General features: G+C 47.8%; 1 protein-coding gene across 2 annotated transcripts in view; it reads right to left on the bottom strand.

The window, feature by feature from the left end:
* Positions 1-9465, bottom strand: part of RAD54L2 (RAD54 like 2) — a 68899-nt gene extending 59434 nt beyond the window's left edge. For both annotated transcript variants that reach the window (XM_038148847.1, XM_038148845.1), the window contains exon 1: positions 9353-9465. The gene's annotated coding sequence lies outside the window, so the exon portion shown is untranslated. The remainder of the gene's footprint in view (positions 1-9352) is intronic.
* Positions 9466-25434: the final 15969 nt, after the last annotated feature.

Below are 25434 nucleotides of genomic sequence, written 5' to 3'. Positions count from 1 at the left end.
TCTCTTTCTTTGAGAAAGAGGCATGACTATGTGGTTTGTCTAAACTGGTTCTGAACTTCATTTTGCTGGACTTCTTCAATTGATAAAACCAGTGCAATTTCCACTCAAAGCACAGACGTATCATAAAGTATATCATGCAGTCAGACACCCCTGCTGTGCACATCTCTCTCCCCACAGCAAATACTCTAAACTGCCCAAAGCTCAAAGCAAAATACACCTTCTCATGTAAATCCTTAGCATGGAGCATCTTGAGTGAGAGCCTCTGTAAACACGTCCTTCCAATTACATGTAGGCACCAGAAAAGGCAGGATAAGGCTATTTTAGGGAGCAGGAAGATAAGCTGTCCCAACCCTGAGACACTGGTAACCCACACTGACAGAAATTTCTCTGGGTCAGGGCATGTCCCCTCCTAAACGCACTCAGGGGGACTTGTTAAAGGAACATCTCTATGGGGTGACAAAGGGAAGTGATGCAATCTGTACCACAAATGGGTAATTTCTTGAACCTCATGAAAGGAATTTACTTTGGCCATGATGAACCCCCTCTGAGACCAAGGGCTGATTTTTAGTACTTGAGTAAGAGAAACACTTTCTTTAGCCCTCTGCCTTTCTTCATTTTCTTGTTGTATCTAACTATGTCTGGGATAAGTAGATATTCCTGGGCTGTCCTAGAACCTTTCCCAAAAATGCAACCAAGATCCACTATGGGGATCTGGCCAAAAATACATATGGGTGTATGTAGCCTCTCATGCTCATCCCCTGTGTCTGCTTTGTGTTTGTTTCACTCAACACTTGAACTTCACCCAAACTGTTCAAGGAGGCCTAAACACCCTTGGCATGAGGTCCTCAAAGTGTTCTCTCACCCCTTCTTCTTACAGGAATGCAGTTGCCACTCTAGAGACCACTGTTGTTAGTCTCAATTTTCAGACCCAGGTAAACTTTTTCACATTCTATAGCTTATACTAAATAATGTCACAGCCAAGCACAGATAAAAGTGAGAAGTGACAGGTCCCCTCAACCATTAGAAAGAGACCTGTCTGATACAGGATACAAGAGGAGTTCCATTAAGACCAAATGAAATAAAAAAAAATCTGAAATCCTTATCTCCTGAGTTCTACAATCTCCTTCAATCCCCAAAATCTTATACAGACTCCCTGACAATTAACTCTGTTCACCTTCAATCTTCCCTGCCATAAAGCAACTGCAAAGAGAATCCAGAGGATCATTGTGAGGAGGGAGGGAAGGTAAAAAAACTGTTTACTTATAACCACTTCTGTCTCTCTTCACTGACTTCCTTCTCTTTGTCAGCAAAATGGGTCAGACAAGATAACAGAAAGGAGAGCAAGAAATGCAGAGGAGACACACCCCCTCCAAGCTGCAAGGAAATTTAAAGATAAACAATTTTTCTCAACAAAAGGATTTACCTCTAAGTCTTCCTGCACAGACCAGCCCAGGAGTGCAAAAAAAAAGAATACAAGACCTTGCCAAAATAATGAAATAAGTCTTAGAGGGGGAAACATAACACTTAGCTGGAAAATGCTCCAAGGTCAGCAGGACAGCCTCTTTCAGTGATAAAAGAAGTCACTTCTCACAGCGCTGACCCTTCCCCAAACCCAGACGTCCTGAACAGACAGATTATAACTGATGCTTGCTGGAACATCCCTTCTGCACAAGGGCTGTTGGTGTAGGCACACATTCCTTGCAGAAGTCGAGGGGGTGCCTGGGGAAAGGCCACCCAGACAATCTGCCACGAGCAGAGCATCCAGCTCCTGCAATTCCCACGGCCCTTGCTCTGACACATGACTGGGCACGCACCCGTCCTGTGATAGGGAAAGGATCAGGATGTCTGGAAAGGTGCCTACCAGGCACAAGCTGCTGTCACAGCCAGATTTGCTTCCATTGTGCTTCCAGAAGGGTTTAGGAAAACATCCCAAACCAACTGAGAATCCACAGAGAACCCACAGACAACCAGTAATCTCCCTACTGGCCAAGGCAGGAGAGGACCCATGGATTTTTCCTCTCTACATCCTTCACTGCTTTGGCAGACAGAACACAGCAGAAACCACTCCTCTGGTGGACAAGGGACGCACTGGTTTCATCCTACCAGAGACACACCAGGCACAACATCCTTGTGCAGCACCCACACCCAGCTACCTCGGCCAGCAAGAGCACATGTAACTTCTCCCCCAATGAAAAAGCAATTTCTACAGAATGTAAAGACTATTCACTACTGGAGTAAACATCTTCAGAGCACATTATGAGATTGTTTTGAGTAAAAACACTGGGGAAGATATTCCAACCTCCTCAGGAAATGAAACAGCCACCCATCCTTCCACATACAGCCCCTTCCTCTCCCCATCACCAAAAATGACAGTGCTTCCCAAAAGAAGAGATCACAAATACTTGATTTCATTTAAGTACATGGTGCATACAAGCACATTTATTCCCTCAAGAGAAAATGTACACTTATTAGATTAAAAGGAGTGCTGTAAGAGAACAACTACTACCAGAAGATCCCTTGACTGACTCTAGCACATGCAGGAAGAGTCTGAACACTGGATGAGATCTGTTTAGCAAGTGTCAATGCCCCTGCACTTGCATGGTGGCAGGTACATTTGTACATTTACAGTGCATTTCCTCACCCACATCTTCCAAACGAAACTCCATCCTGACTTGATGACTTCTGGAGATGGAGACATCCTAATTTTCCTTAATAGTTTTAAGCATCTTCCTAATGTCTTCAGTGGTTGATCACATTCACTGTTAACAATCTGTGCCTCTTTCCTAATTTGAAATAACCTTGTTAACTTCCAGGCACTGGCTGCCATTGTATCTTTTTCCACTAAATCAAAAAGCCCTTTGGTACACAGCCTATTCTGCCCCCCAAAAAATTGAGAAACTTTTAAATACCTTGTGATAAGCTAAACCGATTGAGCAGTTCAAGAAAAAGTTTTATAATGAGCAGTTTAATCCCTGAAATAACACTGAACACTACATCTTTCTTGTCTTCGAACATCTCTTTAAAAACACCAACACTAAACCTTGTCAAAATACTCCACAACTGATTTCACCTCTCTGTCCTCATTCAGTATTTCCTGTTATTATGAATGTACGTTAGTATTTAAAAATTAATTAGCTTATTTTAAGCTCTGAGGACTCACTGCCATATATCTGCTCTTCTCCTGCCATCCTTTCCAAGGTCACTGGTTTCTGGAAGCACAATTCTGTATTCTAAACCTACAGCCTCCAGTCTTTCCCATAACATGCATAACGTGCCTCAGCTCTATAAAAACATTTGGCCATATTAAACCTAGTTACCCAAACAATTCAGAGGACACTGTACAGCTGCTGCTCCTTCTTCATGCTTCACCACTCAGGCACAACCTTTACATAATCCACAAATTTGAATAGCTCTAATTTCATGTTTTCTTCCAGGCCACTGACAAAATTACTACAAAGCTCTGGACCTACTATAAATCCCTGAAAAAATCCTCCATTCATATTCTATTTTCCACATCCACTGTTTTTAATCCAGTTGTTGACTCATAGATCATACATGGAACTGTATCTGTTGAACAAGATTCACTTTTCAACAACACCCTCACTGACTGAAGCAGTCATGGGAATACAATTACCACATAAATCCCATTTGTAAGTATGTGTTTGATACAAGAGATTTAATTAGAATTTTTTTGATCTTCCAGAGCACTGCTACTCCCCAGCCACGTAACAGAGTCTCTTTTATTTCACTAATTTTGAGTAAATCCCGCCAGCAGCCCTCCTCAATCAATTCCTTTTGGATTCCATTTTCCACGTTGACTCAGCAGGCAGTTGGAGCACCTGTGCTCCACTATCCACTCCCAGGCTTTGACAGGTCCACAGATTTTGCTTGGTTTGGGGTTTGGCTGCTTGTTGTTGTATCAGCAACAAACAGCTAGAGCAATTCACATAAGATCAATACATTTTAACAACCTATTTATTCTGGATTCAACAACTCCAAATATAAAAACCCACTTTTCACTGATGCTGATGTTCTGGGTAAGACTGGAGAAACTGGAGAAAATCCTTGGGGAATTACCATGTCTCTAAAATGTCATTTCCCTAGTTCTGTTGGGCTAGAAAAGTTCTCTTCACAAGAATTTTAGATAAAAACTTTCACAGAGAAGATAGTACAAGTCAAAATTATGTTACTTCCACCACATTTCAATTCCTTCCCATCCTGTGGCTGCCCTACAAACTCCTTGTACCCGACCAGCCAGGTTCTGCATTTCTGTTGGTCAATTCTGCCCTTGCATAGCTCCACTTCTTTGGTAATTAGATCAAGCTGGTTTGCCACGGAGAACACCAGAGTAAAGTTTCTGCCAAATCACTACAAAACCCCTTTAATTGCTTTTATAAGTTTAGTGCCTCTCTTATATAAAGCATGTTGTTTTGCACTTGACTTGACCAAAGTCCTCCAGGTTCAGTGTAAGTTTCAATGTATTTGTAACCCAGGAAAGCACGTGAGCATGTTGAGCTTTTCCATCTTTGGTTTTCTACTTATCTGCCAACCACCAGCACAGAAACAGTTGCAGTGGCAGACAGAAATTTTGCTAACATGCTTAATTCTTGGCTAGCTCCTACCAGTAGCATTGTGTGCGCATGTGTAGAGAAGGAGAGAGTAATTTAAGTCATACCAGCAAGAAGCTAGTTCATCTCATCAACTCTCCTCTGCTTCAAAGAAGTGGCCAAGAAGCAAATGGTAGCTGCACCTTGCAGCTCAGAAATTCCCCTTAGGATTTAGGGCAGCAGTAGAGGGCACAGTTTGTATGGTTTGAATGCTGCACTCTGGGCTTATACCACGAGCTGCACTGATTGCATCGAACAGATTTCTTCAGCCTGGTTTCAAAGTAACTGGCTAAATGTCTTCCCCTAAAGATTTCTGCATCTTTGAATGAGATCTTCAGTCATGAAGTTATTCAGCACTTTTTCCCAGCACAAGATCAATACTTCCTCCAGACAAGTGCCTACCAGCCTTTACATCTTTCCCAATGCTTGAATAACTGACTGTCACTAACACCAAACTCGGATCATTCTTCCTTTCTTTCTTTGTGCATTTCAACTTGCAGATACACTCAGAACAGCAGCTTTGGGACAAGCTGACAGGCCACCCCAGAGGGCTTCAAATCACTGCTCCTACTTGCAGGTTTTAGAGCGCACTGAAAATGCGGCTGTGAGGTCTAAGTGATGGATGTAACACTTCAGTGAGTCACAGACACCTTTGAAACGCCACAAGATTTTTGGAGGTGTCAGACTGACCCCAGCTCCAGCATTACCACTGAGTAAGAGCAAGATTTCAATTACTGCAGCTGCTCTGAGATTGCAACAGCACTGAATCAGCCTTGCTCACAGGACTGCACAGAAATTCTGCTACTCCACTTGAGGCATAAATTGAGTCAATAGTGCATCTGACCTTTAAGCATTTCTGAAAGGTTATTTTCTAATATTCTAATACCTTGAGATATTTTTCAAAGTAACAAATCTTATTGATATTCTTATGCAATTTTACATCTGCATGAATGAAAGCAATATATACTTTATCACCTTTTTATTCCCCCTCAAAACTTGTTTCAACTTCAGGTATACCAATTTTGTCAGCAAATGTGCAGTTGGCATTTGCTGGTTATCACATACAAAATACTGATCAATAACTCACTATTATTTAGAATGTCATGCCACCAGCAAGCTGGTTTTAAAACACGATGACTTAAAAAAACAAACAACAAAACAATACCACCACATTCTCAGAAACTCCATCAGCTTCTAAAGGTGCCTACTCAACAAATTTTACCTTCTCATACCAGCAAGAAGCTAGTTCCTGTAATTCCACCTACTTTCTTCTCCCAGAATATAATGACACTTGATTTCATCAGCTAATTTTGTCCCTTTCTCAAACAACAAATGGTCATTTATTACTTCATCATTCCCCTTCCTCTTTAAGATTTTTTCTTAATAAGCACAAAGCCCTAAAAATTAAATGTGAGGTTTCTAAAAGTTAACAAGAAACAAAATTTTCATTCATTGTTTCAAGTTACCTAAATATCAGATTCTACACAAGTCTTCTTCTCTGCTGGCAAAAGTACTCAATAACCACTGATTTGGGTGGCAGGGCTCTCTATACTCCAGCTCTCTATAAATTATCTTCATATAGCTAAAATATTGCTTAAACACAACAAATTCTTGTCTTGAGATGAGCATTCTCTGAAACAAATTCAGCTGTAATTAACTCAACAATCAGGTAAATATAATGCAGAAATTATTTTGTGTAAGCAGCAAACAGGTCTCAAAACTATATCTGGGCCAAGGATCTAGGAATAGTAAACAGTATTTAAAATCTGTGGAACCTAAGTTCTGGAGAATTAGGTTTAAAATAAGAGACTTTGTTAGCAATGAATATTATCCCACAGGGTATTGTCTCCCAAAAACTTATAGGCACCTGATGGAAACGAGTCCAGAGAAATTACAGGAACATCGTTGTATGGTAACTAACAGCATTCTTAAAAACCTTGTACCCAACTGTTTCATTCAAGTGACACCCAAAACCCACCATATTTGAAAGCACACTTTCTGCACTGTTGTATGCTGGATTTGATCACATGGGATTCTGCTCCATCCCCACGGGAAACGCCTGCCACTCCCACCCCAGCACAGAGACTGGATACATCTCTAGGAAGAGTTTCAAACCACAAAATCCTGAGAAACAAAGTGAAGGCAAGGCAGCAGGCAGACCTGTCAGCTGGGAACTCGGGATACCTGTGGCAGCAGAAGACTTCAGAAAGGGAGCCCAGGAGCCAAGAGTCACACTAGTGATAACTGGAATATGTGGAGAAGGATGGAACAACTGCTGCTTAGTGCTGCAGGCGGTGTGATGTGACACATGTGTGTACCTCACACGTATGTGTGCACATGAAAGAGGCTCTCTGCAGAGCTGTGTGGCAGCAGGGTGAGGGACATCAGTGGTACAAATACATCCCTGCACACAGGACATGCAACACATGGTGACAGCACTGGGCTGCACCAGCAGGAGCAGCCACCCTGACCCAGGGAAGCCATGGCTCCTTGGGCACCCCCAGTACATGCCAGGCACTGAACAACCAGAGTGGGCTTGGTGGAGGGCCACCAAGATGCTCAGAGGGACAAAGCTGTGTGAAGAGAGGCTGTGAGAGATCCAGATTGGAGAAGAAAAGGCTCTGGGGAGCTGACAGAAGATCTGCTGGACCTACAGGGGGTCTGTGCACAGGGGCACACAGCAGGACATCAGACACAAACTGCAATGGGCAGGTGTGACCTGACCTAGAGAAAACGTCTTTCCTGATGAGGACAGTCAAGCACCAGAGCAAGGACACAGAAACTCACAAACCTTTGTCTTTGGAGGGTTTAAGACCTGAATGAGCAAAGTCCTGGTCTGACCTTGATATACATCCCACTTTGAGCAGCAGGTTTGACTAGACACCTCTTGAGGCCCTTTCCAGTCTGAATTATTCCACAATGACAACTTGGATCCCAGAGAACACCACAATGTCCTGTTACAGATTTACTATGCCAGGTTATACCTTTCAAATCTTCACTAAAATGCCACCATTATGGAGAGGACACAAAACCCATGCTGTCTGGTTCATCTCCTCACAAGGGCATGGGTTCCCAGGATCTGCAATAGCCTTGAGTATCAAATCTGGAATTCCAAGAGATTTTAGAGGTGCAGAAGTTACCACTGAGTGCAGAACAAGTGGAACCCAGTGCCTAAACATTCAGAGCTTTTTTGGGAGAAAGTGGTGTTTACTCCGAGGCAGAAAATGTCACATATCCACAACAGCTCTTCCTTAAAGTAGCAACTGTACATTTCTTGAAGATTTCCCATTCAGCACCTACCCTCAGGGAACAACCCCTACATTCTGATGCTGTAAAGGCACAGGGTAAGAAGCTGTGTTGGTCTCTCTGTTTATTCAGGGTCTACAGCTCCACATTTGGGAAAAGAAGCCTCACTTAGCAAACCACAACCATGCCAGCTTCCACCAGGAGAACCTGCAGCGGTCTAAGCAGACTGCTTTGTTTTTATTCTTCTGCTGGGTGCTGCTGCCCCTAGAGCAGAGCTATTTAAACAAAGGCTGTTTATTCTAAACGAATTGATTCTTCATTGAAGCACACAGAGACCACTCACAAGGCCCACTACTCTAAGTCAGGAAGGGGAGCTACCACCTTCAATCAGGCAGCAGAACATCTCGAACCCACAGACGTTTCTGCAGTGATTTCCTATAGGCTTAGTGATTATTCACCAAGTATGATGCTTGCATAACCATACAAAGGATAGCCAATGTTAACAGTTATAAAGACAAGCAAGTGTAACCCTCTTATTAGCATTTAAAAAAATGAAAAGAACTGTTACTTCCTTTTACTGTTTGGGTTTTTCCTGTTTAGTGTTTTGGATTTGGGGTTTTTCTTTTTGGTTTTTTAAATCAAAATGCCCTCACCTGCACACAGACTGGAGGGATGTAGTAAACTTTTTAAAGCACCAGTTTTGTACCAATCTACTAAGAGACAGGATGGGATTTCAATGGAGTTTGCAAGCATCTCTCAAATGTGAGCACTGAAACATACAGCCACCCAAAACCCACCCCTCGGAGGGAGCAAGTTGAAAAGCTGGAGACAGCATCCGGAGAGGAGACTAACAGGATCAGCAGCACCAGCTCGGCACACCGAGCCTTCCCCTTCCACAGCTCACAAACGAGTCTCGCGCAGACAATAAATTATGACTCTGCATGTCTGTTTACCAGTCCCACAGACCGTGTTTACCAGTGCCACAGCTCACTGCTGCTCGGCCACAGCAGAGCGCGACAGCCGCCGTGCCCGGGCTCCGCCAGGCCCTTCCGTCTCAGCAGCCCCGCTGCCAGCACGGGCGGACCCCCGGGAGCCACGGCACCCCACGGGCGGCGTGCGCACCCCCCGGCTCCCCCACGGTCAGAACCTCGCTCGGGTCCCGAAGCTCGGCCGGGCGCACCCCGGGCCGGCCGCCCCGCTCCCGGTGGCGGCTGCAGCCTCAGCCCCGGGCCCAGCCCCGCAGCCCCCGGCTCTTCGCCCCGCACCGGGACCCGCCCCCCGGGCGGCCCGGCAGCACCGCCCCTCCGCCCTCCCACCCCCGCAACGCTCCCGGCCCCTCGGACCGCGGCGGCCGCTCCCCCGCCGCCCCCTCTCGGCGCCCACCGCGGGCCGGGCGGGCGCCCCGCGCACACCCCCGGCGGGGCGGGCGGGCCTTCGCCGGCATGCCCTGCCCGGCCCGCTCCCATTGTGGCGGCGGCCCCGCAGCGCTGCGCTCTCACCTGGGCGGCGGGCGGGGGCTGCGGCCCGGCGGCCCCGGGAGCTGCGGCCGCCCCGGGAGCTCCGGGAGCTGCGGCCGCCCCGCCGCCTCCTCCCGCCTCCGCCGCTCCTCGGGCTCCGCCGCCGCTCGGGGCCGCCCCCCGTCGCAGCGCCCGCCTCGTCCCCCGGGCAGCAACAGGCGCCTCCGCCGCGAAGGTTCCGCAGGGCGCAGAAAGGTTCCCCCCGGCCCGAGGGGTCCCGCGGCTGGAGCGGGATGCGGCGGGATGAGGCGGGATGAGGGGCCCGGGCTGCTGCTGCCGCTGCCATGGGCTGTGAGGAGAGCGACTGCAAGGGGCAACCCCCCACCGCCCGCGGAAAGCTGCTAATTAGCCGCGGGGACCCGTGGTCATTAAGGCTGAGTAGCCTCGGGGGCCTCTCCTCCAGGCGCCTCCAGGGCAGGGACAATAAGGAGCTCAGCTCCAGGCCTTGGCCCACACGGTTAAAGCCCTCCACGTGCATAAAAACCCATCACGCTCCGAGCCCCTGCTCTAGCGATGGGATTTTCACGGGAGAGAACTTTATTTCTTGCACCCAGTGTATCCTGTATCCCACCTGTATCCTGGGATACAGGACCCACTTGTGTTCACCACTGCTGTTCCCTGTTCTCCTGCCACGATCCTGGCTCTGCTGCCTCCATACCCTGCCCACAGGCACTGGGCAACCATCGCTGAGCCCACCCAAACCCTTGTTCAGCTCGACATTCCCGCTTCCCTCAGCCTGTTAAACCCCAGCCTTTCTGCGGAGTCCCCAGGGTTCTTTAAAATTCCAAGTCTCATGTACCAAGGGTATCCAAAAGCGAAGGCAGCATTTCAGATATGAGTGCTGAGGAAAAGGTGAGTTCCTTGCTCATCTCCATGGGCTGGCTGTGGTCCCACAGACTGAGAGCCCAGCGTGCCCATGGCCCCTGTCACTGCCAGGACACTCTGCTGACACCAAACCGAGTTGCTCAGCCTGCGCAGCAGCCTGAGTTCTGTGTTGTCATCTGTTACAGGGAACAAAAAGCACAACTCCAGCAGAGAAAGTGCCTGTCTGGTTCCCCCATGCTCAAATATCCAGAGCAAGAAAAATACAAATGGCAGACTGGTGTCTGGGCCTGGGTATGTAGTGGCAACCTGAGCATCATCACTGTAACTCAACTGTGACTCCTTCAGGGGCCTCCTGGGTTTTGGAGAAGCCAGAGCTGATCCAAAATAGAAAGGCCACAGCACCACAGAGCTATCTCACAAACAGTGTATCCCAGGGTACTTGGCAAAGGCACGAAGGGATCGCAGTAAACCTTTATCCTTCTCCCCATCTAGACACATCCAAATCCTCTATGGGACCTTCTGCTGTTAAACCTGATATCAAAGTCCAGATTTGTCCTCCCTGCCTCAGCCTGTCACACAGGGGAGACTTTCAGAGAGAGGGATGGTAGCAGAGACCTCAGAAGCAACAGGACAAGTCCAAGATAAAGCAGGCAGAATGCCCCCAGCAGAGCAGGGAGGAGTTTTTATGGGCTTTTAATGTGTTATGCTTCAGGCATTTGCCCCACAGCAACGTGGACAAGCACAGCCCAGCTAAGGGTGGCTGCTTCACAGGCCAGTGCTCTGAGCACTCCAGTAGCTAAGCACCTCCTCCTTATTTCTAAAAGAAAACAGAAAGCCTAGAATGTTATTCTTAGTTTCTGTAGATGTACAACTACTATCCTTCACAGCCAACAAATCTTTGCAGTGGGACACCCATGTTGACTGATGGACGCCTTGGGCTGGGTCTGCACAGGGAGCTGCCTGCACAGTCCCACTGCCGAGCTCATCCTTCACACAGCTCCACATCTTCCTCACTTCCCCAGCAGGCAGCTCGTGCTGCAGCCTCAGGACACCCGCTGATGCCACAACCAAAAACATTCAGTCCAAGCAGCAAGTGGAGGTTATGACTGCTGGTTTGCAACACTGAGGCTGGAGTTGCACCGTCCAGAGAGAACTGGGCTGGCAAACTCAGGTGTTATTTCTCAAGGAAATACCCTCAAGTCCCACCACACACAACAGGTCTGGCTCCTTCGGCAGGTACCAGCTGTCCTTTACCATCTCTGGTGGAGGATTAGTTTGTAGCAATGACTCCTCCCAGAATAACTAAGTAAAGAAATGGTCAGAAATCTTCCAGGTGGGATCAGTGCCATCAGTTGCCCCATAACTTCAGTGGACCAGCCACCTACACAACCCCCCAAGTGCTTTTGCAGCCTTTCAGACATCAGCCATCAACAGAAGTGCTCAACAAACAGCCAACACTGTTCCTCAGGTCAGTGGCTGGTTGCTCACCACAACATGTGACCTCTGCCCTTCCCTCATGTCCTGTGCCTCAGCTGAATACAAGAGTGCACCTGCAGCAGATTTTGCTCTGAGCTGGGCAAGCATCCAAGTATTGGGAAACTCCTGTAGCGGGGTGTTGGGAAGCACCAAAGCAAAGGGACATGGAGCACTCTTGCTTTGCCAGGCTCTGTTTCCGTCTCAGAGTTGACACTTAGGTTTTTTAACCCAACCAGTGCACAGACCCAAGGGGAGACCCATAGGATCTGAAGAGCAGTTGATTTTGGCCAGCAGATCAGTATGTGGGGGTGGAAGACATGAACAGCAACAGAACATTCCCCACCTGAGTCCCTGGCTTTCCATAACACCCCACTGCTCTGGGTCTCCTTTGGAGATCCCTGCACATATCCAAGGAACAGCACAGCCACACTTCTAGGGGTAAATAAAGCTGACTGATTGATGCCCTACAACTGGATCCCAAAAGAGCAAGGCAGACATTGTCTTAATACAGGAAAGGCCATCAGATTTCAAAGCAAGAGCTTCAACTTCTGACTCTTTAAATGCTCATATCATTTACAGTCTGAATGGGGTTCTTGGGCAGTATCAGTTACATGGATTAGGAGCTGTAGAGGACATAAGTACAATTCCTCTTCCTGAGTTTTTTACAGCTTAATGGACAGGAAGCATTGTTGATGAGCCTCCAGCTTCTTACACTATGACCAGAATCTCCCCATCTTCCCTTTGTGCTTTTTTCTGTCCCAGAATCACTCTCAATTAACAGTACAAAAATAAAACCGATGTCATCCATCTCTCCTAAGCTGCACATGCATTATTCATCACCATGCCCTAATTGATTCTCTTATAACCATGAGCACTTCTGCACTTGGCTGTGTTCTTCTTGTCCAGCAGAGCACAGTTTATGAAGTTTTATTCCACTTGAAAAGGCACTTTCAAAGTGGTACCTTCCATGACTTTTCTGATCTGACATCAGGTTTGATCTCAATGCATACAGACTTTGGTCCTGAGTTTTGTGCCCAGATAAAAGTGTCAGTCAAGTAACTCTGGTGCACCCATGCTCAGTGTCCTGACTGGGAGGTCAGTATGTTCTGGATACTCTGGGCCTTCTTCCCCATAACAGGATCTATAAAAGAGGTGAAAAGGACTCCACACTCCTGATTAAATGCTCTGAAACATGTAACCTACAAAACACGCAGGGAGCTAAAATGCCCTCGCAACAGCTTTCCATGGAAGTTAGAGAGGCATCTCCTGAACTACTCAGCCAGATGACAAGACTTGCTGAAGGCTCCCGCTAGAGCAAGAGAAAAATACGTATTCCATTTACACGAGGATAACTCAGCTTTGCCTTCAGCATTCTGACACTAGAATACCTCTGGATTCTTTCATCGTAAGAATTTGACCAGGATTTCTGGGGACTGAAAGCCTGTGACAGAATGCTTAGAAACAGCACATTTTTTCAAGGTGCAGTCCAGACACTCAGTGAGATGAGCAGGTCTGAATTTCACTCTGCAACCCCAGCAGATACAAGTCAGGATATGACACCCTATACAAAGCAATTAATAGATCAAACCTCACCATTGGCACAAGTATGTTTGGTTTGATGGGAGGATATATCACAGCAATTTTCTCTCAATTTCTTCTCTAGTGTCAGCACAATTCCTCCTACTGGTGGTGAAGATCCTTCTCTTAGATCCTTCTACTTTAAATGTGGGGTCTAACTGTTATGTCAACTGCCACTGAAGAGACACAGACATCAGTGTGCCATGGTGACACCACTTGTGCTCCCTGAAGACCTTCTGTGGCCAGGACTGTCACACAGTGCTCTACATCACACCACCATTCACCATTCACCACATCTGAGTTGCCTCCTCTTCCTCATGCCTTTACGAGTCTCTGATATTCCTTATTTCTCCCCTTGGCGCTTGTTCCAGGTGCCATTCACTGGTCCCTTTGCTCGCTGCTGCACTGTTCCATTGTGAAAGAAAGGGGGACACTCCAGCCAGTCCCTCACAGGGAGCCCACCCCAGCTACAGGATGGGAAACCTGGCAGTGCTGCCAAGCTGTTTTCATCCTGAGAGAAGGGCTCGAGCAGTCATACAGGAGAAAGTGGAAAATCAGAAACAGAAGTTCACTCCGTTTCTAATACCGCAACGTATCGTTGAGCTTTGTGCTGAAGGACTTGCTCCAGGAGTGACAAGGGAGCCCCAGCCCAGAGCAGCAGTTGGGTTTGTGCTGCCCCAGCTCAGAGCAGCAGTTGGGTTTGTGCTGCCCCAGCTCAGAGCAGCAGTTGGGTTTGTGGTGCCCCAGCTCAGAGCAGCAGGTGGGTTTGTGCTGCCCCAGCTCAGAGCAGCAGGTGGGTTTGTGGAGCTCCAGCTCAGAGCAGCAGTTGGGTTTGTGCTGCCCCAGCTCAGAGCAGCAGTTGGGTTTGTGGAGCTCCAGCTCAGAGCAGCAGGTGGGTTTGTGCTGCCCCAGCCTCACGGGCCTTTAGTCAGCGTCACGGTGGCTGGATTTGACCGGCGCTTCCACACCCAGCCTGCACCGCCTGCTTCCCCCGCTAGAAGGGGCCGAGAGCCAGCCACGGGCGGGCAGGGTGTGCCACAGGGGAGCTTCGTCACGGGCGAGCTCAAGGCAAACCCCACCAGACGAAACAACTTGAACACTTCCTCTGCCTGCTCTGCACTAGCCCAGTCCAGAAGGGATTGAGTGTCCCGACAAAGCAAGATCTCTCTGCTTGAAAAGCTGAAAGCTGGCACTTTGGTTTCTTAACCCTCTGGTGAGCTGCTCTGGGGAGGATTTCAGTACTGAAATGCTGTAACGTCAGTGCATAACTCAGCACAGCACTGCTCACTTGAAACACTCTTCATTCAGCCTTCAACACTCCATTTTCAAACACTGAGTGCAGGAAGGTGAAACAAGGCACCACTTCTTCCAGATGAAGCTAGAAGGGTTTATGGTTTTAGGAAAGTAAAGAAAATAGCAAAGATGTGATGACATAACAGGAAGAAGAAAGATCCAGACAGGGTGTTTTGCTCATAGAAGAGGCAGTTTTATACTTAAAGAATTAAAAGTAACAAGTTTACAAACGAATACGAGGCAACACCTTATTAGAAAAGGTCACACAGCTGCTCCTGGCAATCCCCAGAGCAGGGTGCTGGCTAAAACCAGGCTCACTCTGCATAATCACCCACTCCAGCAGTGATGTCTATGAGGCCAGCAGTGAACCCCCAGACTCCCACAGTGCTCACACCTCCCACAGAGGGGGACTAAGTTAAACCCACTGCTCCAGCAGATGTAAATGCATCATTTAACTACCTTGTGATGGCCTATTAGCAAATTCACAGCAGGCAGCTCTTGGCTGATCCTTATTAGGGGCACAACCAACTTTTACAATGCTCCAAGGAGACAAGGCAGCCTCCTGCCAAGAGAAGAGCTGGGTCACAGACCTGCGGGTGGCTGCTGTTCACTTTGCCTGTAGCCAGCTCTACTTTTCTGCCATTAGCTGTGGGGCAGGGAAGATGACACAATGCTCAACCAAAGAGAGCAGGTTTTTACTGCCAGTGCTCTGCCAATACCTCCTTTTCAATGCTGCAGTGAGCTTTTCCCCGAGGAATTGACTTTGACAACAGTTCATACAAGGAGGTTCTCCCCTGTGTGATGACCCTGTCCCTGCTGGGCTGCAGATGCCAGGGCCATAGTGTCCCTAATGCTCTGACCAGCCTCACCTGGGCCTTCCACCCACACACCCAGCCCTCCTCATTAGCACAGGGGCTCAATTAAGGCCCAACTCAGGGCACTTACTCTGGGTCTATGCCTGTTTTGTTTTGCTGGGTTTGGGCTGCAGTCTATTTTTTCCACCCTTAACTTTCACTGTGCCTTATTGCCATGAGCCTCTCTGGTGACCCGGATCCTTGGTGATGCTGCTTGCTGTTCCTCAGCCTGCCTAGCTTTTCTGGCTCTGGTGTTGTGGTGCAAGCACTGACTGGGGAGACCCCTGCCCTGCAGCTCCTGGGATCCCCTTGGCTCCTGGTTTCTTGTCTCTTTAAAGAACAGAAAGTATTTGCTATTCATTGAGAAGTGAGGGACTATTCAGCCTCTGCTCTTCTCCCCATGGTTAAACCTGCTGACCTCCACCCTCAGTGTGTGCTGATGAAGATCCTGGGGCTTTCCCAGGGACAGGGAGGAAGGCTATAGATGTCTTCAGACAGTGAGGGTTTTTTTTGTTGTTGTTTTGCTCATTTCACAACTGCATTTTAATTGATTAGCCTGAAATTTATCCTTACACAAGGGTGACACACAAAGGAGGGTTTTTTTAGGAGATGAGAAGAGTATGTGCAATTAAATGACTAATAATAAAAGACATTTTGGTTTTGAGTAGATATGCAACAGACATAAGGACTATGAATGGATTATCAAGATTTGGGAAGAGAATTTAGTGCACTTTTCATGTTAATGCTGGTAAGACCTACATTTGCCTCTTCAATATGGAGATTCATCTGGGATTTATTCTTAATCTGCCACCATAAAACAAGGTAGAGAACTTTTCTCTGCTTTTCAATACACTTTCTACTCTTTTGTTCTTCATATAGGAGCTAATAGTTTGTTAATCAGAACAATTGTAAAACTGCAAATTCTTTAAGCAGCCCATATGTAGGGGTTGGCGTTGATTTCACTTTTCATTTATTAGCAGTAATGCTTCTTTTTAGTATCATCATCCTGAAACAGTGTGCCATGTGAGAATCCCTGGTCACACACATGATTGTTAAGGCAAAGAGTGGTACCAGAGCTGCTCCTTTCCCTATACTCCCCTGGTATCCAAGGCTGGCTCCCACCTGGATTTCTGCAGGCATTGCCCACTATCCACCGTGGTCCAGAGGGATGTAATCCTACTAATGGCAAAAACTGGCGTGCTTGAAAGGCACAATTCATTATGCTGTTCATCCTAGCACCTCTTGTGTTTGGGAGTTATTTCTGCTTCTTCACTCAGTGGGAATACACTGGTGCAGTTCAGGGCTCTGTGCAGCCCGCTTGCCTGCAGCGGGTGGTATCTGAGTTTTGAAATAGGCAAACACCTTTGTAGTTTGTTTTTCCTCCACAACAGGTGAATTCACTCCTTTGAAAAGCAGTCCCTGAACAACAACTGTTTAAACTTTAAAATTTTCTCTTTCATTGACTCTTCTGGCTTTACAGTTGTTTCTGAGGTTTAGGAGCTCAAGGAAGTTTCTGCTTCAAAAGCACATTTTCATTCCTGTAAGGGTCAATCTCTGGGGCATGACTTAACTAGATAATTTTGATGGTGAATGTATTAAATAGGGAACTTATGGAACTGTATGTATGAAGGAGGTAATTTAGGGCTGCCTGTATGAATAAAATGTCCTGATACATAAAATGAGAAGCACCATTAACATGTGATTTCCTCACCTGGCTGGAACTATGGTCAATGACCTTCCTTGCTCAAACACGAGATCTGCCAGCTAGGCCAATGCAGCAGGGAGGGGAGGACGATGCAATCAAGAGGCTGGACGATTATTTTTGGAAACTTACTGTTTACAGATCAAAATAGCAGTTAGGTGACAACATACCTGTTGCAAGAGCTTTGGAAACTGTATTGGGCTCCCTTTCAGGTGCTACCAAAGGGTTATGAAACATCAAATAGTTCTTTTTATAGTGCAGGGATATGTGTTCAGCATGTGGGGAATCAAGACTCAGATCCTTCCCTTTCTCCAGCTTCTGGTAGAGGAAGCAGCCTCTGGGATTCCCCTCATCACCCTGTGTGGTGACCCAGCACAGGACCCATGGACATGTCCAAATACACTCTTTCTGATTTGCAGCTGCTGCCTTGCCCCTCACTACCCACCTTATGGCCCTGGTGAGGACAAAAGTGGGAAGTAAACTGAGCCATACAGTTTGTATTCCTGTCTGCACTCTGGTCTAGACCACATAAAGGATGGTTTTGAAACAGAGGAATTTGCTAAAGTTAATTTGCATTAGGAAAGGTATCAGTAACAGCTTTATTTCATTTCCAAGTATTTAAAATAACTATATGAACAAAAAAGCAAATTAATCAGCCAAGTGTCCTCACTGCAGCCAAGCTGCACACACCCATGGAGAGGGGTTGTCACAGGCAGCTGAGCATGCAAACCTGCATAGCAACCAGAATTACATGAAGTATTAGGGCAAAATTAAAAGAAAACCACAAAAGAAGAGACAGAAGAAGGCAGACAATGGCAGGACTGTAGATGCAGAGGGTCAGAAATCAGCCACGTGATAGGAGTGAATTTTACCCAGACATGTTTGTGTGTACCTGCCACCAACCTCCACAGGCCTGGTGTGCTCTGCCATGGAGTCCCAAACGGGCAGGATGTGGGCAGAGGAGCTGAGAGCCCTGCTCGCTCCTCTGCACAGCCCCCTGCTCCACAGGAGTGAAGAGCAGTGGGCAGAGCAGGTTTTTCCACTAAAAGAGACTCCTGGAAGAGCAGCAGCCAGAGGAGGTGTTTCGGCACACCTGCTGGCAGATGAGCTGGAGGCAGGGACTCTGGCTCTCAGGACGCCTCGATGTTATCAGATCTGTGCCTCTCTCAGGGCTTTGCAGAATTGCAGAGCTCTTCAGCTGTTTCAGGCTGGAGATAATTCCACAGCACACAAACTTGTTTTTCTTAGTCATCTTTCATTTTCTTAGTCATTTTCAGCTAGTCCACACCCTGGATTTAAAATTGCTTGTGCACAGTCTGGGTGCAGAGCTGAGCAGGAATGGATTGCTCCCAGCTGGTGTCTGCGTGGGAAGGAGACTGCTGAATTCCCAAGAGATGTTTGGGACACAAGTACTCCCAGCAACTCCCCAGCACCAAGTGATTTGAGATGGGATGAGAGGCATGGATCAGAACTGGCAGATCTGGATGCTGTGACTGTGGCTGAAGCACAGGGTGAAATCAGAGTCCTTCCAGAAAAAACCAGCTCAGGGATGTGGATGCTGCACCTGACGCTTACATGGGGAAGAGAGGAGTTACAGCCCTCCCTCCAGCAAATCCTCCTCAGCCAGTGCTGAATCCCTCCTGAGGTTATTCCTAACTGAGCAAACCCCCCTGCCTCAGACACTGTTTCCTTGGGAAGGAAGAGACAAGCTCTGGAATTTGATAGTGTCTGCAGGCTGACATATTCTCCTATGTGCACAGGATAAGGGGTACAACTCCACCAACTGCAAAATCTATGTGTTACTAAAGTCTTGGCAAAGGCTCAGCCAGAGAGGACCAAGAGAAAAAAAACTGTATTAAAAATAGGAGCAAAAACTTTTCTTGGTAAGTGTGGGGTGTCTGCAACCAGTCCAGCAAGACAAAAGGTTTTGTGAACCTGCCTGGAAGAAAGCTGCTTTCTTCCTCCTCCTTTCCCATTTTCCAAGGAGAGTGATGCTGATCAAGTCCAGGCAAAGAGGGAACTAGTTCAGAAGAGCTGGAGCTGTGAGACCTCAGCACTGCCTTTTCTCTTTGTGAAAGGGAGAGATGGGGAGTTGCATGGTTGGATCTGGAAATGTTGCTCTAAAGCAAACACTGAATATTCACCATCTGGATGGTGGGTAACCACAGCTTGCTTCTAAAACTTTCCACAGCAGGCAATGTTGTTCCCTGGAGCTCTCCCTTGGGGATCCATCTTCCAGGGGATTCTCTCCTCGCCCATGGCAGTTTTCTGTACCCCAGGAGAATGTAACAGTAGTTAACAGTGAGTAGTGGGAGGAGGCTGTGTCTCAAGGAGCTCATCTGGCCCGGTGCACCTCTCTGCTACAAAACAGGCTGGGAACAATCCCAGCCAGCCTGCTGGGAGAGGCTGGGATGAAGAGAATTCAAAATGTCTATGGTGAAATCTGGCCTTTATTATCCTAGTCACTAACATCCCACATATTTCAAGGAGACCAGCATTTTACTCCCACGATCCAAAGACAAAGCAAAATAAATCTTGGTACTCTCAGCCACAGTGCAAAACTCTGATTTATAGAAAATAGCATCCTAGCCTCGAAGAGTGGCTAAACACGCCTCCTTCCTCCTTCCTGGCTTAAAGCTTTGCATCCCTATTGCTAAAATCTCCTCTGAGCTCTGCTGTCCAAACAGCCTGTAAAAGCCATAAACACCTCTCATTGTGTCCTCCCATCTTTTTAACTTCTCTTCAGGCTAAAGCATTGTTTTCCTTGCAGACTACACTGAAGACTGCTGCCCAGGTACTACATTAAATGTAATGAAATTATGATAAGCATGCAAATGTTACATTAAACACAGACTGTGAAATAAGTTAATACAGGGAAAACTCCAGTTGATCCTATCCACTTGTACTGGTGATTTGGTGTGTCCAATAACTGAAAATTATCTTTTTTTCTCTGGAGAAGACTTGATGAAAAGAGAGGCAAGATAAAAAAAATCTTGGGGAAAAAAATTTCTTAATTGGGGTAGGCCAAAACGATTCCTCCAAAATGTCCCTATTTTATAATTAGTAGCTTTTTATTGCAATTTAACAATCACATTGCAGCAGGTAGAGACAGACAAGTTGCTGTAAAGGCACAGTGCAATACTGTGAATCAAGTGCACTCCCAGGCAGTGAATGGTATCCACTTCTCTGTAACTGCTGACTGATGACATTGGTTTTTCATAGTTTATTGTTCCTTTGCACCCAGAAGTGGTAATAATGTGCCTTTCTCAGAAACCTCTCACATCACAGGGAGGGGGGGGTGTGTGTTACACGTATGACTGGTGTTCATATGGATGGAGATGCAGAGCTCTGCATCACCCACTTATTGCCATTTGCAGCCCTCACTGCACATCTGAGCTGCCCTTAAACCCCAGCTCCAGAAGCAGAGAGGACATTCAGGTATTCTTCTGGTTATCATTTATCAGTGCTGGTTTTAGAATAAAGATAAGGATACAGCACTTATCTACATCCCAAAAGGAACAGACTACTACATAAAATACCCTGCACTCCTATAAATGCAACTAAATGTTCACAAACAAGGTTCCCCGGAGACCAAAGCCCACGAGTATGTCCCTGCACTTGCTAACAGAGCATGCTGGGCCCTGGGAGGCAGTGGGATTTTTCTCCTTTGTGGGTTGGCGTCCAATTTGATTCCTAAAAATTCAGTGTTTTCCCTTCCCTTCCTCCATATTGTCAGGTGCTTTTGATTTATTTGGGCAAAGAAAATTTATGAAGCTTCATTCTTGCTCTATTCCCACTCCCCTGACTGGGGATATGAAGCTCCTGGAAGGAAGGAAAGGCACTCTCACCTACATGAGGGACCTAGTGAAAGAGGGAAGGGAAGAGCTTTGAGCCGGTGCTGCTGTCTAATTGTGGGAGTACAGCAGCAGAACCAGAACTTTGTTAAGTCACCACAATGTCAGAGATCTGGATCTGCACCAGTAACAATGTGCCCCAAGGCCCACCTGCATTCCAAGGTGCCCAGGCTTGGAGGTGCTCGGTGTTTCAGGAGGCTGCCCTCAAATATCCGTGTCCCAGAGTGTTTCTGGGGCTGCAGCGGCTGTTCAGGATCAGGGCAGCACAGAGAGAGGCGTTGCCAGAGGAAGTCATTCTTTCTGGGTGAAAAGACATGACCTATTTCATGGCAGAGGAAAACTTAGGGCAAGAGTCCTGGATGAATCCTAGCACAGACCCCCTCAGCTTTACATCACCTCATTCCAGCTGGGGATTTTCCCCATGTCAAACGCTGTTGGATGCTTTGTGCTGCTAAGGGAGCCTCAGAGCTTTTTCCTCTTTTTCCTAAGTGTGGCTGAATGTGAGAGCCAAGTGTTCAGACTTTACAGTGCTCCAGGTCCCATGTTTGGGCCGTGCCTGCAGTGGGGCCATGCCATGTGGCTGCTGAGAGTCCATGTCTGTGGAGCTCCCAGAGCCATAAGCACTGCCACGGACAAGCCAAAAATTAGGATTGTCTAGGATGAACACCACACAGTTGTTATTAAGACCCTTGGTGGAATCCCTCTGTGATAAAACAACTCATGAACACAAAATTACCATCAGCACATGTGCCTGCCACCATTATAGCCCACTTTCACCAATTTGCTTATTGTTTCCATGTGCATCAAAAACTGAGACATAAATGCACTTGACCTAATTAACTCCTATAGAGAGATGTCATGAAGAAAGCAGATGTGAAATCTGCACTTAAGGCCTGATAAAAAGGAAAAAAGAAAACCAGAAAAAAACCAAAGCAAACCCCACTCTCCCCTTAAAAAGGCTAGTAGTCTTAAAATGGTACTTTTCCCTGATTCTGTTTAATCTTTGTTTTTTAAAGCTGCTATTGTTGCAAGTAATCCCTAAGATCCTTGTTGCTGGAAAACATAAGGAAGAATTTGTTTGTATTCCCTGTGTGTGTCTTGCAGGTATTTCACAGTGTGCTGTGCATAGTCTTTTCTTGCTTCCTTCTGTATGAACAGTTTCCTTTGCTGGTTGTTTCCTAGAGAAACAAAACAGATAAAACAAGGGAAAACCCTTGTTAAACCACAAAAACTAGCAAGGGATTGTGTGTAGTGCCTGAAATGAACTTTTAACATTCCCAGTTAGAGAAATGAGTTTAGTCAGGAACTGGTGTCTTGTTGCCATGGTGTCGCTTTCTGTGTACTAACTGCCCCCCACTTTTCTCATGTTCTCCCTTGTATATTCTCTGTGCATGGTTTATCTGTGTCCCTCCAGTCTCCCAAAGGCTCCTTCCTGTCATATCTTCAAACCCCTGGCTAGCTCATATATCACAGGACACACCAGTAACCCCATTTTTCAGTAATTTAGGAAGAAGGAGAGGTCTGAAAATCTGCTTAAAGCTGCTGGGTGTGTGTGAGAAGCTGAGCACAAAGCCCTGAGCAAGACTGCAGTAGCAGCGTGGTCAGGATTTGGGGGCCATGCTGCTGCAAGAGGTGCATGGCAGTTATACTTCATGCAACACTGATCACTTTGTACTATTTAACTTTTTTGTTGACTTTCGGGCTGCAAACGCAGATGTGCTGTCACTCAGATGCTCAGCTAGGCAGAGTTATGTGCTCTTGGCATCACACTGAGTGTCTGAATGGAGCGTTTTGGCACCAGCCTGTTTGGAAAAGAGCTTTTTGCCTGCTCATGTTCTCATTAGTATCTGAGCTGATGAACGACATTCTTCTGCATTTCCATGTTCCCAGATATAGATCTGGCTTCTCCCTCAGTCTGGGTTAGATGCTCAGGGGGAGTGGCTGGAATGCCTGTGTCTGTGCTGCTGAATCCATGCAGACACCAGGAGAGCTGCGGAGCAGCCTGCCTGATGGCAGGTCCTGCAGATCCCGGGAGTGTCCAGAAGAGTTAGTGCAGGTGGCTATGGTAAGGTCCTTGATACTTTCAAGAGTGAACTGCTTCTACCGATCTGCAGCAGTAAAACAAGACAAAGTTGTAGCTCAGCCAGTGCCAAAATGTCTCTCGCTGGTTCCCCCCTCATAAATAGCTTAGCTGGTTTTAGTTTGTGTTGCTGTTTTAGCTCCAGCCCAGCGAAAACCTGCCCCAGAAGTGTTGCTGTCATGCTTCTATCACTCTTTCCTCTCCCCACAAGCAACCATCCTTGAAATCATTTTCCAGTAGGTGCCACCAGCCTGCTGTCACTGTTCCCCTCTGTCTTCCTGTCTCTGTGAGAAACTTCTCCTTGAGCTTTGCTTGGCCTTTTCTGCTGGAAGGAAACCCCAAATGCTCTCTCCACACACAAGAGCAGGCATAATTCTCAGAAAAGGCGGCAAGTGCATTCCCTGGATCCGCGCCCGCCTCTGCTGCCCTCCGTGTGTTTCCTCTTTGCATTCCATTGATGAGCGAGCCTCCCCTGCCTTTCCCACCGTCACTCAGAAATAGCAAAGGAGCACCGGCAGAATTCCATTGAATGAACACATTTTGCCTGCCCTTTTACATTTGATGCGTCTCTCCAGTTGTTGGGTGGTTTTGCTCTGTGTGTATGAGCACAGATGGCTCCTCTAAGCACCTCGGCCCCGGATGATTGCTTGTTAATTTTTGCTTTGGGCTATTTTGAGCTTTTTCCTCTCCTCCCAAGAGGACGCTGGCGTGGTGCGATGATGCCGGTGTGCCACCTAGTGATTGAAGGATTCCCTTGTCGCACATCACTTATCGGGACACTCAGTGCTTTGCCCACGCCCGCCTGGGTCGCGGGTGAGCTGTGGCAAAGCCTGCAGCGGCAAAGCCTGCAGCCCCTTTGCTCTGCTCTGTCTGCCCAGGCAGAGGGGATCCCACGGAACTGCTTTTCCTGGCTTATTCCACTTTGTACATTTCTCCTCCCTTTGTACCCCTTTCTGCTGTATTATCTGCAGTCTGTGACATGGGCAAGAAATGGGAGATCATTTGAGATTGTTGGCTGCCAGCTTGCAGGCCACCCATGGCCATAATTAATCCATCGGGCAATATTTTTGTACAACGTGAAAATTTAGCAGTAGATACAAGTCAATCAGATGCTCTGGGGCACTCTAGACAGTGTTTAAAGCCCTTTAGGCATGAGGGGTATCACTGCAGATATTTATCTGCTTCACACCTCATAAAACCACTTCGGAACTATTTGGGCAGATCCAGGCTGGGACAGCAATAGATGGTCCTGGGGTTGGAACTGAGGCCTTTTTGTCAGGGTTTTGTGCCTGGTGGCCGCTCCCCAGATCCCCAGAGGCACACAGGAGACTGGCAGGCTGCGAGGGGGGAAGGCACCGGGCAGAGGAGCGCATCCCAACCCGCTGGGCTCCTCTGCTGCCCTGGCAGACAGGCTCTGCTCCCAGGTGCAGCTCCCCAGACGTCTGAGCTCCCGCCCGGTTCTGCAGGCCCCCGGGGCACGAAGAAACTCCCTCAGTTCACGAGCAGCTGAGCAGGGCAGGTTCAGACCTTCCCAAAGGCCCAGGTCCCAGCATTGTACCTTTCCCAAAGGCCCAGGTCCCGGCACTGTACCCTTCCCAAAGGCCCAGGTCCCGGCACTGTACCCTTCCCAAAGGCCCAGGTCCCGGCATTGTACCCTTCCCAAAGGCTCAGGTCCCGGCACCGTACCCTTCCCAAAGGCTCAGGTTCCGGCACTGTACCCTTCCCAAAGGCCCAGGTCCCGGCACTGTACCCTTCCTAAAGGCTCAGGTCCCGGCACTGTACCCTTCCCAAAGGCCCAGGTCCCGGCATTGTACCCTTCCCAAAGGCTCAGGTCCCGGCACTGTACCCTTCCCAAAGGCCCAGGTCCCGGCACTGTACCCTTCCCAAAGGCCCAGGTCCCGGCACTGTACCCTTCCTAAAGGCTCAGGTCCCGGCACTGTACCCTTCCTAAAGGCTCAGGTCCCGGCACTGTACCCTTCCCAAAGGCTCAGGTCCCAGCACTGTACCCTTCCCAAAGGCCCAGGTCCCAGCATTGTACCCTTCCTAAAGGCTCAGGTCCCGGCACTGTACCCTTCCCAAAGGCTCAGGTCCCGGCACTGTACCCTTCCCAAAGGCTCAGGTCCCGGCACTGTACCCTTCCCTGGGTGCTGCTGGGAGATCCAGCCGGGCGCTGGGTGCATTTGCAGCTGCAGAGTGATACAGAGCGCTGGGAAGGGACTGAACGCTGTTCCTGGGCTCACTACTCAGCTGCTCTGAGTCACACAGCAAAATGATGCTGCAGAGGCTGGGTCAGTAACCACTGCCACAGCTGCCCTTCAACAGGAGCTCAGCTGCAGGGAGAAACACGGTGACAAGCAAACTGAGTCCCACAGGAGGATGGGGCCGTTAATGAAAGGTTAAGT

Source organism: Motacilla alba, chromosome 12, assembly GCF_015832195.1.
Source record: "Motacilla alba alba isolate MOTALB_02 chromosome 12, Motacilla_alba_V1.0_pri, whole genome shotgun sequence".
In the NCBI taxonomy this organism is placed as follows: domain Eukaryota; kingdom Metazoa; phylum Chordata; class Aves; order Passeriformes; family Motacillidae; genus Motacilla; species Motacilla alba.
Note: the sequence above shows the minus strand (reverse complement) of the source record. Positions and strands in the feature narration are given on the sequence as shown.